Raw genomic sequence first — 15,705 nt, forward strand, 5'->3', positions numbered from 1 at the left:
TCTTGCATGAATTTTGTGCATCGGGCCTCCAGTATGTAAAATAAAATAAAATAAAATAAAACATATGTTCAATGATACATGTTCTGCCTTCCCCAGGTACAAGTACAAGAGAGGCCCATTTGGAGAAGCCCCAGGCTCCTCCGTTTACTACCGTGTTTCCCTGAAAATAAGACATCCTCCAAAAATAAGACCTAGCGTATGGGAAGATAAGACATCCCCTGAAAATAAGACCTAGCACAACTTTGGGAGAAAAAATTAATATAAGACACTGTCTTATTTTCTGGGAAACAGGGTAGCTGAGTGACTGATTCTGGGCAGCCCAGTTAACCTTCCTGTATATAAAGTAGGGATATTAAGGGTGACTGTTTGGCCTGAGCCAGTTTGGCTCAGTGCATAGCCTGCTGACCAAAGGGTTCTGGTTTTGATTCTGGTCAAAGGAACGTACCATGGTTGCAGGCTCATCCCCAGTCCAGGTCCTGGTCTGGGCACATGCAGGAGGCAACCAATCAATGTTTTCCTCTCACATTGATGATTCTCTCTGTCTTTCCCTCTCTCTAAAAGATCAATGGAAAAATGTCCTCGGGTGAGAATTAACAACAACAAAGAGAGTGACTATCTGGCCCAGCTGTGGTAGCTCAGTGGTTGAGCGTCAACCTATGAATCAGAAGACCATGGTTCAATCCCATGATCAGGGCATATGCTCCTTGTAGGCTCAATCCCCGATCTTGCAGGAGGCCGCCTATCAATGATTCTCTTTCATCGTTGATGTTTCTATCTCTCTCTTTCTCTTTCTGAAATCAATAATTTTTTTTTTTTAAAGAGTGACTATCTTCCCTAATTGGTTTGACTCAGTGGATAGAGCATCAGCCTGCGGACTTAAGGATCCCAGGTTTGATTCCGGTCAAGGGCAGGTACCTTGATTGTGGGCACATACTCAGTGGGGAGTGTGCAGGAGGCAGCTGATCCATGTTTCGCTTTCATCGATGTTTCTAACTCTCTATCCCTCTCCCTTCCTCTCTGTAAAAAAAAATCCATAAAATACATATATTTTTTAAAAGAGTGACTCTCTTAAAGGGTTACTTTGGTGTGAAACAAGCAAACAAAAAAATGCACAGGATGTGCTTAGCACAAGTGCCTGGGAGCTGAGGCTGAGCTGGTCCATTCCTGGCCAGAGTCCAGTATGTCAGTGTAGCAATGCAAGATTCCAGATATGGCCTGACCAAGCCAACACAATCGGCCCATTATTTCCCCTAGTCTGGACTCGACACATTGCTAATGCAGCCTAAGGCTGCTGGGCTTCGGAGTCTTTCTCTCCCATGATTAGTTCCCATCAGGTTGTGGTCAACTAAATCATTCAGATTCTTTTCACTGGAGCTGGGGGTCAAGTGAGGTCTCTTTCCCTGCCTCTGCTTTGTGTGCAATGTCTTAGAGCTACAGAAGGACAATGTCATCTTGCTTATTCCAACTTGTCAAAATTTTGTAGGTTTTTGTTGTTGTTGTTAATTTTTGTCTATATGGTGTTTTGTTTTGTTTTTTAGATAAAACCCCATTTTTCATTTTTATTGAGTTTATTGAGGTGACATTGTTTAATACAATTATATAGTTATCAGGTGTACAATTCTATAATACATCATCTGTATATTGTATTGTGTTTTCACTAAAATTGTTGTGAATGTCGGTTCTATTGCCCACTGTTTTCTCTCCCTCTCTAAGTTTATTTATTTATTTTTTAAAATATATTTTTATTGATTTTTTTACAGAGAGAAAGGGAGAGGGATAGAGAGTCAGAAACATCAATGAGAGAGAGAGACATCAATCAGCTGCCTCCTGCACACCTCCCACTGGGGATGTGCCCACAATCAAGGTACATGCCCTGGACCAGAATTGAACCTGGGACCTTTCAGTCCGCAGGCCGATGCTCTATCCACTGAGCCAAACCGGTTTTGGCTAAGTTTAGTTTTCAAAACATGTTTTTATTGATTTTAGAAAGAGAGGGAGAGAGAGAAACATCAATTGGCTGCCTCCTGCATGCTCCCTGCTGGGGATGGAGCCCGAAAACCCAGGCAGGTGCCTTGACGAGGTATCCAACCAGTGACTTCTTGTGGCATGGGACAACACTCATCCAACTGAGCCACACCAGTCAGGGCTCTCTCTCTAAGTTTAGATCTAGGCTGTTCCTTGGGACTTCAACTCTAGCATGCATACTGTTTTTCTGGAGAGAGCCCCCTAACACATCTCCGCAGACACTCATTTACCATTAATGGCTAATCCAACAGTTCCCGATTATTGAACACCCACTGTGTGCTGAGCAAGCACTAGGAAAGCACCTGTTATTTACACAATCTCATTCACTTCTCACAACCCCACTGAAGAGGGTAGTTGCTGTGACCCCTGTTTAACATGATGAACTTGAAACTAAGAGAGAGGAAGCAGGAACTAATTTTATAACCCCGGAATCAGGCATCTTTTTCTGTCCATGAATTTGTCACTCAGAGCTGTTGTCCTCCAGACGAATACAGTCCTGACCACGTGTCTCCATTGGGCCTCTTGCCACACTCCCTCCTACCCTCACACCCACCACCAGGCCTGGGGCTTTGGTGAGGCTCCAGTCCACAATGGACCGAAGGTAACCTCTCCAACCCTATTAACCTCAGGAGCCTGGAGCAGAGACCTCGGACCATTCTTCATAGCAATGTTCTACCTAGGACAGCAGTGAGGACAAGGGCTTCTCCCTGAGGAGCAGACCAACAGCTCCCTGCTCTGTAGTGGGAACACCCTCTAACCCTTTCTGGATCTAGCCCAGCCTCAGGACCTAAGGCAAATGAACGTCAGTGCTCTCCTGATTGCTCTCCACCTATCCGTGCCCTCACAGGTCACCATGCCCAGCCTGAAGGGCTTAGTCAATGCCTCAGAACACTCCCTTGAAGGCCTTTTGGGGAGTTCCTCAGGTCCCCTGAGCTTCTTGGTAAACAGAGCAGCAGAGTTAAGTGCAAAGATCCCAGAAGACAGATTACCGGACTTCATAGCTGGTCTCTAGCATTATAGTTTACTCTTGGGCAAATTAATTCCTCTTTTTGATCCTCACTTTCCCACCTGCCAAATGGGGGTAATAATTGTATCTCATAGGATTGTCATAGGATTAAGTGGGGTGCCTAGAACAGTGCTTGCCATATAGAAAGCACTTAAAAGGGTTTATTATTATTATCATTATCATTATTAGTACACTGAGCAAAACCTCAAGTAAGTCCAGAAGGGAGAAATTTTTTTATGAATGGCTAGGGACTAGCTTTATGTCAGGGACTCAAGGTGGTATTTTTAGCAGACCCGAATGCTTCTAGGCAGGATTGTCAGGTAGAGCTGTTGAGGTGTTGGTGCTAGGAGATTGTTGCTAAGTGAAGGTGTTGTCAGATGCCAGTGTTGCCAAGTAGTATATCTTGGCAACACTGATCTGCTATTGAATGGTAAGATCTTTCCAGTCCCTAACTAGCAGACCTACCACCCTGACTTCTAGAGAAAAGGAGCCCAGCCCATGCACTAACAATACTTAATTCAATAACCACTGGTAAGCTTACATCCTGCCTAATGGTGCTTGAAGGCCTGAGCCCAGGGAAGGGCCAGGTTGAAGAGGCACCGGCTGGGAAGGCGCTGGAACAAGAGCTTCCTGGAACAGCTACTGTGCTGGGAATACTTCAACCTGTTCCCAGTTAGTCCCTTTGTTTGTTCGGGGTGAGGGTGGGGGTGGACAGAAAGTAGGAAGGAGGGGCTCCTGAGGATCCCTAGAGAGGTTGTTTGGGGGAAAATTAGTTGAGGACTCTTGACGTCACCTGAGGCTGCCAGTTCCTGCCTGGATGTTGGTTGGGCAATTGTGGGGCAGAAGTCTCAAGGCTGATCCGTGACCCCACAAAGCTATAGACCACTCCAGAGAGAGGCCCCTGTCCTGGGCTTCAGGAATGGGCTGGGTGATGAGTCTGGCTTCCGAGCCTCAGCTGTCAGGGGGAGGAGGGGCTTGAAGAGTTCCCAGACATTCCCTGTGTGGATGAAATAAAAGGTTCAATTGAAAGTCACCTCACAGGTTTCTAACGAGGCAAGTCATGGTGGATCATGTCCTAGGCATATAAGTTTTATTCTTCTTTTTAAAAAAAAAATATGTTTTTATTGATTTTTTTTTAAGAGAGAGAGAGAGAGTGCACCTGAAATATCAATGAGAGAGAGAAACATTGGTGGATTGCCTCCCTTATGAACTGAACCCACAACCTGGCCATGTGCCCTGACTGGAAATTGAACCGGTGACTTTTTGGGGTACAGGCCAACCCTCAACCAACTGAGCCACACTAACCAGTGCCTAGGCATCTAACTTTTTCCTAAAAGGTTTATCTTGCCTGGCCTGTATGGCTCAGTAGTTGTGTGCCGACCCATGAACCAGGAGGTCACCGTTCAATTCCTGCTCAGGGCACATGCCCAGGTTGCAGGCTTAATCCCCAGTGTGGGGCATGCAGGAGGCAGTCAATCAATGATTTTCTCTCATAATATGTTTCTATTTCTCTCTCCCTCTCGCTCCTCTCTGAAATCAATAAAACTATATATATATATATATATTTTAAAAGATTTATCTTTCCCGCCCTGACCAGGTAGTTCGGTTGGTTGGAGCATTGTCCTGTACACCAAAAGATTGGGGGTTCAATTTGATTCCTGGTAAGGGCACATACCTAGGTTGTGGGTTTGATCCTGGTCAGGATCCATAAAGGAGGCAACTGATATTTCTCATCTCTCTCTCTCTCTCAAATAAATAAATAAATAAATGAAAAGGTTTATCTTTGCCTTAAGCAAGCTCTGTCCATTATTCTTGTGCATCTTCAGGGGTGGGGAATATTGGCCCAAGGGTCATTTAAGGCCCAAGAAATCATTTGGTCTGGCCATGCCAAGGCATTAGGGATGAGGTCAGTTAATTAAATGTTTGACCAAACATATCAGGCTAATTTTTAACTTGATAATGTGGTATGGCCTGTGAATGATGTTATGAATATCCAAATGGCTCTTGGCAGAAAAAAGGTTCCTCACCCCTGATAGATGAACATACCTTTGAGATGTTAGCAGTAACACCCCTTAAAGACGTAACCATTCTTACGAAGGCACATATCCTGTTAACTATCCTCTAAGTCCAATCCCCACATTGCTTTCTTCAATCTTCCTTACATCCCCTCTTTAATTTCAAATGCGTATAAGAAGTTGCAAATAGACTCTTAACAATTCTCTTTACAGGTTTGAGCGTTTCTTACATCGACACTTGGGACACCTGGTGGCCCTCCCTTGCCCCCACCAGCCATCCTGGGCTCCCCCAAGTCCAAGGTCCTCCTAGAAGAGAGACATAATCCTACTTGCCAAAAAAACGCTGAGTGCTGAGAAGACCTAAGAATGAAGGAATGGAAGAAGCTGGGTAGGTCAGCGGAGAGAGTCACAGCTATTCAGGCCCTGGCACAGCTGTGAAGGAGCCCCAGGGGTTGGACCAACTTACGATAGCCTCAGGAGACACAAGATCAGGTGAGGTGTAGTCTGGGCGGGAGCCACAGCCTGGCCTTAGAGGAAGGGGTGGGGCCTGAAGCCTGAGCAATACCTCTCCCTAACTGGCTGGCCAGGAGTCTGGCCTGGCTTTCCTCCTGTGCCTGCCACATGTAGGCCCTGCCTTGGTCTCCTGGCCTAGACCCTCTCAGAACTGAAAGTGTCTTTCAGACTACATGATTTGCTCGATTCAGGTCAGCAAGAAGCAAAACCTGCCTTGGGAAACCCAGAGGTGTTTCCCCCACCCCCACTCCACATTCCCAAAAAGCACATTGGACAACCCAGCACTACGTGATGGCTCTTCCACTTTCGCTATGGCATGTGGAGGCCTCCGGCTTTTGATGGTGACCCTATGCTGATTAGGAGCAGAAGATACTGGCATAGCTGGGGCCCTTAACAAGTGCACTTTAGAATCAGGCCCTTCGGGATTTCAATCTAATTCTGTCCCTAGCTAGCTCTGTGACTTAGGGCAGGTCATTTAACTTCTTTGAGTCTCATTTATCTGATCAGTAATAATGCCTCATATTTTTATCCTGAAGGTCAGGTGAGACAATTTGTGGGTACAAAACAAACCTTACAGTTGGATCTCAACAAATGCTAATTTTCTTTCCTTTATCCATTTCCTCTGATTGGCAAGATGCTCTTGATTAACAGATAATGATGGAGAGAGAGACTGAAAGAAAAAAACAAAGAGGAAAACTCATAGACACAGACAACAGTGTGGTGATTGGGGGTGGGGGGTAGAAGAGGGAATAGGGATAAATAGTGATGAAAAATAAATAAGGTGAAACTAAAGAAAAAGAAATAAATAAGAACAACAACAACAAATAGACAATGGAAAAACACATTTCTGTTCTGGGTTTAAAAACTTAAAACATGAGGGCCTGCCCTGGCTGGGTAGCTCAGTTAGTTGGAGCATCATTCTGTACACCAAAAGGTTTCAGGTTCAATCGTTATACTGTTGATATTTGGCTCTGTTGACTAATGAGTTTGCCGACCACTGCCCTCACTGGTCCCCTCTGATCCAATTTCCAACAACAGATAAATTGAAAAATAAAACAACAACCCACAAACCCGACCATTTCACCCCCTGCCTAAAGTTTACCTATTATATGTGTTCAATAAATGTTTGATGAATGAAAGACTAAATGAATGAAAGCACTATTTGTAATAACTCCTTCCTCTGTGTTTCCCCGACCTATGGGTCTAAATAAAGCACTTCCTTATTTCCTTTCTAGGAGAAGTGATACCAGAGAAAGGGAGGGGCTTGTTCAGGGTCACAGAGCAAGTCAACAGCAGTGGGATTCTGAGGGGTGGCCCATGTGTTGCCTGCTATCTGAATCCCCAGGATGGACCTTCCAGACCAGGGCTAGGAGGACCACAGAACACTCCCCCTGCCACACACACAAATAATCAGTTCCTTTGCACCTTCAGCCAGAAGTAAGGTAGAGATCTGGAATTCCTCCTCCTCAGTTCGCAGCCTTGATTTCTCCGTTTGCAGCTGCCCCTAAAAGGATCTGCTAGGCTCTGGGCTGGGTGTGGTGGGGCTTTAGACCACCCTAATTTTAGGCTGGACTTTAGGTTCTGGAGCTAAGATGGGTCTGTGCTGGGCTGTAGGCTTTGGGTTAGGTTCTAAACTGAAGTCGGACTGCTCTGGGGTCTAGATCTTGGCTTTAACTTTGGTCTGAATTCTAGGCTCTGAGCCTTGGGCCTTCTGGCTTTGGGTTCTCAGCTGTTCTAAATTCTAAGCCCTGGCTTTTGGCTCTGGCTGGTATTTGGTCCTGGACGGAGTTGTGCTCCAGGCTCTGCAGTCTGGATTCTGAGCTGGATTTTGGACCAGAGCTGAGCTTGTTTGGGTTCTAGGTTCTAGGCCCTGGGCTGTTCTCTGGAGCTGGGCTTGGCTGGGTTCTAAACCTTAGGTGGTAAGCTGTGGTCTCTGCCCTCTGAACTCCGGGCTCTGAGCTTACTATTTTGGGTAGGAGTAGGTGGTCACAAAAGGGAAAGTAGCGAATTATTGAGCTTCTCCCCTCATCCCACTCCTCTTCTGGAGCCAAGTTTGGTTCCCTTGTGGCAGAAAGGGCCAAAGTGAAGGTGGTTGTAGCTTGCCTTGATCTTCTGGAGGACTTCCTCGACCACCAGGAAGAAAAGAGAGGTAAAGGGTAGGGCAGGTGGTATGTGGAGGTGTCTTCAAGGTGGTCAGAATCCATCCTGAACCTTCCCACAGAGCACAGAGCAGTGAAGAAACATGGGCACAGCCCACAGCCTGAGTTCCTGAGGGAAGGAGGGCATGGGAGGCAGGCTGTAACAGGGACTGGGACTAAGACTAAGGGGCACCCACATATACCTCTCCTACCTCACTCCCTGAGACTCCACCACACCCTCTGTTCCAGCCAGAAGTTGAACTTGAAGATCTCCATCTCCAGAAAAGGTAGTTTCCAGGGTTTACCTAAGCTTCTGTTGAAGTCCTGCCCTTTACCCTCACTGCCTTTACCTTACAATGGACTGCTTCATATTTCATTCTCCAGCAAGGAAAACCCCCTTTCTCCCTCTCCTGCTCCGGAGCCTAACGCCCAGCAGGACTCCTTCCCAGTCCCTACCAGTGCTGCCATGAATTCAAGGCCCACGTGCTTTCGACAGACTTCAGTGAAGGGGCAGGAATTCCTGTAAGGAAATGCAACTAGAAGAAATCATTCTAAGTTGTACATGTCACATGACTGCCCATGGGGGGAAAAACCCAAAACCTGTTAACAGAATGTCCCCTCATGAGTACACTCAGTTTCTAACTTCATTCTTCCGTCTCAGATTTTCCTTCCCTCGCACCCACAGAAAGAGACCAAGCAAAATCTCCATCAAACTCTGCAGAAAACCTCACCCCCCTCAGCCAATGGAATAGGATCAACAGGATAATAAACACTTAGCATCCTAGCCGGTGTACCACAGTGGTTGAGTCTTGACCTATGAACCAGCAGGTCATGGTTGGATTCCTGGTCAGGGCACATGCCTGGATTATCCCCACCACCACCAGTAGGGAGTGTGCAGGAGGCAGCTGATCAATGATTCTCTCTCATCATTGATGTTCCTATCACTCTCTTCCTTCCTCTTTGAAATCAATAATAAAATATATTTTTTTAAAGAAACACTTAGCAGAACACTTCCCAAAATCTGAGTTATCAGTCTAGAAGAATATCACAGCAGGAGGTTGGAGGGGTGCAGAATATGAGCTTCAGCCAAATAACCTAAGGTGGGTTTGGCATTTTTTCTGTCAATGTCCCGTCTCTTTAAAGTCTCTTCTCTAGCTGAAACCGGTTTGGCTCAATGGATAGAGCATCAGCCTGCAGACTGAAAGGTCCCAGGTTCGATTCTGGTCAAGGGCATGTGCCGTGGTTGCGGGCACATCCCCAGCAGGGGCTGTGCAAGAGGCAGCTAATCGATGATTCTCTCTCATCGATGTTTCTAACTCTCTATCCCTCTCTCCTCCTCTCTGTAAAAAATCAATAAAATATATTTTAAAAATAAATAAAGTCTCTTCTCTAGTGAGATGTGAGAAGCTATACCTCCTCATTGTTCAGATTTGGCCTTTTGGGGGCAAGTGTGGATGACAGAGGGGTGGTTAAATGTAGATCAAATACACACACACACACTTACAAAGAAGTGTTTATTCTCAGGAACAGTATTGTCTAAATCCATATTGGGTGTGGGGGGCGGGGGGGGGGGGGGAAGAAACACTCTCCTAAGATCCCCATAATCTGATCCCTGCCCATAATGGGGATAACTCAATTTATTTTTTAGAGCAATGTTATGCCTTTTGCTTCAAGCCATGCCCCAGATTAATATGCATTTAAAAGGGGGGGGGGGGGGCAGGGCGCCTGGCAAAGAGCATCAATCCATGACGGTTCCTCTTAGACATAGAATGTCCTGGTAAGAACTTTGAAAAGAGTACTTCCTTCATTTTGGCCGAGATGGACATCAGGGAGGAAGGCTAGAATTCTTCCCATTTCTAAGTAGAGCAACCCAAAGTGTGGAGCACTGGGTTTTCCAAATGCACACTCTTTCTTTCTTTCTTTCTTTCTTTCTTTCTTTCTTTCTTTCTTTCTTTCTTTCTTTCTTTCTTTCTTTCTCTTTCTTTCTCTCTCTCTCTCTCTCTCTCTCTCTCTCTCTCTCTCTCTCTTCTTTTCTTTTTCCTTTTTTCTTTTTTTGTTAATTCTCACTTGAGGATATTTCCATTGATTTTTAGAGAGAGTGGAAGAGAGATAGACCGTGAGACAGAGAAACATCAGTGTAAGAGAGACACATTGATTGGATGCCTCCTGCACACACCCCGACCAGGGCTGGGATACCTGCAACTAAGGTACATGCCCTTGACCAGAATCAAACCTGGGACCCTTCAGTCTATGGGCTGATGCTCTATCCACTGAGCCAAATCAGCTAGTGCTGCAAACTCATTCTTTATGTCTCAGCTCCAGTCCACCACTCTGACCACTTAATCCTCCCTTACTGTTTGTCTGTTCTAGAAAAGCTCGATCTGAAACACATAAGGCTGTGAAACTTCTGGTCGTGTTTAATATTTGACATGTATTATGTTTGTTCACTATGTCTTTTAATATTTGACATGTATTATGTTTGTTCACTATGTCTTCCTTGCATTTTGGGGCTCCCGGTTTGGAGCCCCAAAATGCAAGGATGCATGCAGAATCCCTTCATTCAGATGAGCATTCACTGAGAGCTGACACTGTGTCAGGCAGAGTCCTCGAGTTCAGAGTCTAGAGGTAGAAATCAACAGGTAAATAAGTCTTTATAGTAAATGACTGATAAAAATTATGATAAAGGGAAACGGGAGAGATATGGGCAACATTGCCACGTTGCAAAACTCTAGGGTTCTATATGATTGGCACCCCTGGAGTTGTGCAATGAGATAGTCCTGGTCATGTGCAAGCCCAGAGGAAGTATCTGACCCAGTCTGAAAAGTCTTGGCAAGTTCTTTAAGGTACTAGGTGTTAGCCCAAAGGGCAAATGGGCCAGCCAGGTGAGGAGTGAAGGGCAATTCAAGCATAGCAAACAGCATGTGCAAAGCCACAGCAGCATGAGGGACATGCTAAATGTTGGGAAATAGCAGGAAATATCTTTTCTGGGCACATGTGCTTATTTGTTAAACGAGTTGGTGAATGTAAGAAGGATTATACAGTTGACCCTTGAGCAACACAGAGGTTAGGGGCACCAAACTCCTCACCATGCAGTCAAAAATCCACATATAGCCCGATCTGCGTGGCTCAGTGGTTGAACCAGGAGGTTATGGGTTGATTCCCAATAAGGGCACATGCCTGGGTTGAGGGCTTGATTCCAATGAGGAGGTGGGCAAGAGACAGCTGATCAATGATTCTCCCTCGTCATTGATGTTTCTAGCTCTCTCTCCCTCTCCCTTTCTCCCTGAAATCCCCATCTATTGGCTCCCTCCCTCTGTATATATAGTGTGTATATATATACACACTAGAGGCCTGATGCATGGAATTCGTGCAAGAGAAGGCCTTCCTTCCCTCGGCTGCTAGCACCAACTTCCCTCTGGTACCCAGGACCGGGGCTTCCCTCATAGCCCAGCTTCATTGGGAAGGTCATCTGGAAAGATGCCCAGTCTAATTAGCATATTATGCTTTTATTATTACATATACTAGAGGCCTGGTGCGTGAAATTCATACACTAGGGAGAGGGGGGTGTCCCTCAGCCCAGCCTGCAGCTCAGGACCCCTCAGGGGATGTCTGCCTGCCAACTTAGGCCAGTTCCAAGGGAACAGGCCTAAGCCAACAGTTGGAAATCCCTCTCACAGTCCAGAACCCCTCGCTCCTTACTGCCGCCTGCTTGCCTCTCCTTAGCACTCGGCTCGCTGCTCCTTAGCACTGCCACAGAGGCAGGTGAGGCTCTTGCCACTGTCACTGGGCTCGCCAGCTGTGAGCCCTATCTTTCTGTGTAGTTGTCTGAGGGCCAACTGCTCTTTCCTCATTTAGGGCAAGCAGTATGTGAGGGCAGAGCGCACTTTTGTGGAATGCAGAGGGCTGCCGGAGCTGAGGGGAGAGGCCGGGCCCACGAGGTGAGAGGTGGTCACAGAGGACGCTATCTCACCCAACTGTGGGGCGGGCTGGCCGGCCTTCGTCTGCCTGACCCCACCCAGGGAAGGACCGAGCAGGGTGTCTGCCTCTCCATTCTCCATCCTTCCATCTGTGACACCTGTCACCCTTGCCAGGTCTCCCCCAAAGTGAGTTCAGCTCAATCCCTGAATGTAAAAGGCCATGGGGTAGGGTGGGGTTCCACTCCAGTGCCCTCTGATTCCCAGAAACAGGACCTGGTCTCAGGACGGTGGCCACAGCTGCAGAACATAGATCTGCTTCAAAAAAAGCTGGGAATGCAGACTTTCGTAGGAGCCCCTATTCCCAAAGGTGGCAGTTTATTCACATTGTGGCAAAGACACCTTCAAGAGTAACGTAAGTGGGTAAAGTCAGGGCCATTTCCTCATCCAATCTCTCTGAGGTGCATGGACAGAACCAAGTATCGGGGATTTTTTTTTTTTAAGCCTAAAGGACAGTCGACTGTCTCCGTTCTTATTCTTTGGAATTTTTTCATCATCAGATAAAGGGATATGTACATTGGGCAATCCTCTTGAGATAAAATCTTCCAGTTGCACCCATGTGATGATGACAGTGCCTCTCAGAGGGAGGGAGCCAATAGATGGGGAGCAGGGAATTTTGAAAACTGAAGCAGAGGTTCAGAGCACCTTGGTGTTCTGCTGAGAAACTTGGACTCCTCCTCTGCGGTCACACAACTGTCACACGCCAGACAGTCACTCAGAAATATCTTTGCATCATCCAACTTATGGAATTCTTCCTTCTCTCCATTCTCCTGAGCTGGACTCCGGACGTTGAGTGCGGCATTCTCTTGGTCATTCTCCCACCCCCCAATGCTTTACTAAGTTCATATGGATATAACATACAAAGATGCAGCCTCCTTTGTGGGAACAGGAAGGGGTGGCTAAGTAAGGCCCACGGAGCTGCAGCAAGCACCAGCTGTGGGGAGGGCCCAGGGGGAGAGGAGTTGGCACTGGGGCCGAGGCCCTAGAGCCATTGCTGGGGAAGTAGGGATCCCTCTGAGTGCCACGTTCTGAGGCTGAACTGATTGGTCAAGCTGAGGCAGAGGTGGGTGGCCCTAGCAGCCATCTTTGGTGCTGTGTACCTTTTCCCACTCCAGCTCTGTTGTAAAACCCCAGAGCCCTGGATTCCAAAGGCCCATCCAGAGCAGAGGCTCTGGAAGGGAATGAGAGGAAATGAGAAGGGCATGTTTGAAGGCTGATATGCCCGTGTGCTGAGGGATGGCCAGAGATAGTGCTGAGAGGTAGCAGGGGAAGGGCTCTCATACATACCCTTCTGTGGGGGCTACAGGTGAAGGGGGTCATGGGAGTGGAGTAGGGATGGGGCACCATGGCATCCCTGACTGTCCTTGGTGTACATGGAGGAAAGGACTGCCTCTGAGGAGGGCCAGGCCAGGCCAGCTGTCCCTCCTGAGTTTTGGCTGAGGAGATGGTCCTCATCTTGAGATGCCTTCTAACTGGCAATAGACCCAGGCCTGCCGAAGCCGGTTTGGCTCAGTGGTAGAGCGTCGATCTGCGGACTGAAGGGTCCCGGGTTCGATTCCGGTCAAGGGCATGTACATTGGTTGCGGGCACATCCCCGGTGGGGGATGTGCAGGAGGCAGCTGGTTGATGTTTCTCTCTCATTGACATTTCTAGCTCTCTATCTCTCTCCCTTTCTCTCTGTAAAAAATCAATAAAATATATATTAAAAAAAAAAAAAATAGACCCAGGCCTGACTCCCACCGCTGCCGCTGCCGCTGCTGGGACCCAGGTGTTTCGTGTTTGGTCATCCATTTGGTGGTGACGGCCCCAGGCTGTTGTTAATATTTACAATCCACACATAACTAGATTCCCCAAAAGTTAACTACAGTAGTCCTTCGGTATCCACTTGGAATTGGCTTCAGGACCCCCTGCAAATGCCAAAGTGTGGGGATGCTCAAGTTCCTTTAAAAAAAAAAAACCAGCATAGTTCCTTACAAAAAACCACTGGTGTAGCTCAGTGGTTGAGTATTGACCCAGGAACCAAGAGGCTGCTGGTTTCATTCCTGGTCTGGGCACCTGCCTGGGTTGTGGGCTCAATTCCCTGTTGTGGGTGTGCAGGAAGCAGCTGATCATGATGAGTCTCTCCCATCAATGTTTCTATCTCTCTATCCCTCTCCCTTCCTCTCAAAAAAAAACCCAAAGAAAACAACAGTATAGAGTCTGGCCAGTGTAGTTCAGTGGTTGAACATTGACCCATGAACCAGCAGGAGGTCACAGTTCAGTTCCTGATCAGGCTCAATCCCCAGTAGGGGGTGTGCAGGAGACTGCAGGTCAATTATTCTCTTTCATCATTGATGTTTCTCTCTTCTTTTCCCTTATTCTCTCAAGTCAATTAAAAAAAAAATTAAAAAATTATAAAAGCCCAGGAGGGTGGTAAAAAGCCCTCATGTAAAACAAACAAACAAACAAATAAATAACAACACTAGAACAATGCATACAGTCAGCCTCCACACCCACACATTCCCAACCATGGATACCATACCTGGGGTGGGATTATAGAGGGCCAGCTGTATATTTATTGGGGGAAAAAGTCCATATATATGTGGACCCATGTAATACAAATGTGTTGTTTAAGGGTCAACTGTAAATAACAAAAAGCATTGCCCTGGTCAGTATGGCTCAGTGGATAGAGCGTCGCCCTCAGACTGCAGGGTCCGGGGTTTGATTCTGGTCAAGAGCACATGCCTCATTGCAGGCTTGGTTGCTGTGCGGGAGGCAACCAATCGATGTGTTTCTTTCTCTCACATCGATGTTTTTCTGTCTTTCCCCCTCCCTTCGGCTCTCTCTCTCTCTTAAAAAAAAAAATCAACGTGAAAATATCCTCCGGTGAAGATTAACCAAAAAATTTTCATAATTGCTAATATTCATTAGCCACCCATTCTGGGCATTATGCTAAGTGGTTTACATAAATGTTCTCATTTTTTTCCCTAGCTGGTTTTGCTCAGTGGGCAGAGCATTGGTCTGCAGACTGAAGCGTCCTGGATCTAGTTCAGATCAAGGGCACCTAGTGGGGTTGCAGGCTCGATCTCTAGTAGGGGGTGTGCAGGAGGCAGCCAATCAGAGATTCTCTCTCATCACTGATGTTTCTTTCTTTCTTTTTAATAATATATTTTATTGATTTTTTACAGAGAGGAAGGGAGAGGGATAGTTAGAAACATTGATGAGAGAGAACCATTGACCAGCTGCCTCCTGCACACCCCCTGCTGGGGATGTGCCTACAACCAAGGTAAATGCCCTTGACTGGTATCAAACCTGGGACCCTTCAGTCCACAGGTCAACGCTTTTTCCACTGAGCCAAACCAGTCAGGGCTCATCACTGATGTTTCTAACTCTCACTCCCTCTCCCTTTCTCTTTGAAATTAATAAATTTTTTTTTAAGAAGAAATTTCATTAAATTTTTTTTTGTCATTTTCAGCCTGGCCAGCGTAGCTCAGTTGTTGAGCATCGACCTTTGAACCAGAAGGTCACAGGTCCGATTCCCGGTCAGGGCACAAGCCCAGGCTGCGGGCTTGATCCCCAGTGTGGGGTTTGCAGGAGGCAGCCAATCAATGATTCTCTCTCATCATTGATGTTTCTATTTCTCTCTCCCTTTTCCTTTCTCTCTGAAATCAATAAAAAGATATTTTTTTTTTAAATTTCCCACTGTGGAAAACAGTATGGAGCTTCCTCAAAAAAACTGAAAATGGAACTCCCATTTGACCCAGTAATCCCACTCCTAGGAATATATCCCAAGAAACTAGAAACACCAATCAGAAAGGACATATGCACCCCTATGTTCATAGCAGCACAATTTATAATAGCTAGGATTTGGAAACAGCATAGGTGCTCATCAGCAGATGATTGGATCAAAAAACTATGGTACATCTACACAATGGAATACTATGCTGCCATGAAAAAAGAAGGAATTCTCATTTGCAGCAACCTGAATAGAATTGGAGAACATTATGCTGAGTGAAATAAACCAGTCAATGAAAGAGAAACACCACATGACCTCA

This window comes from Pipistrellus hanaki (genome assembly GCF_964339955.1).
Source record: "Pipistrellus hanaki genome assembly, chromosome: 2".
Taxonomy (NCBI): Eukaryota; Metazoa; Chordata; class Mammalia; order Chiroptera; family Vespertilionidae; genus Pipistrellus; species Pipistrellus hanaki.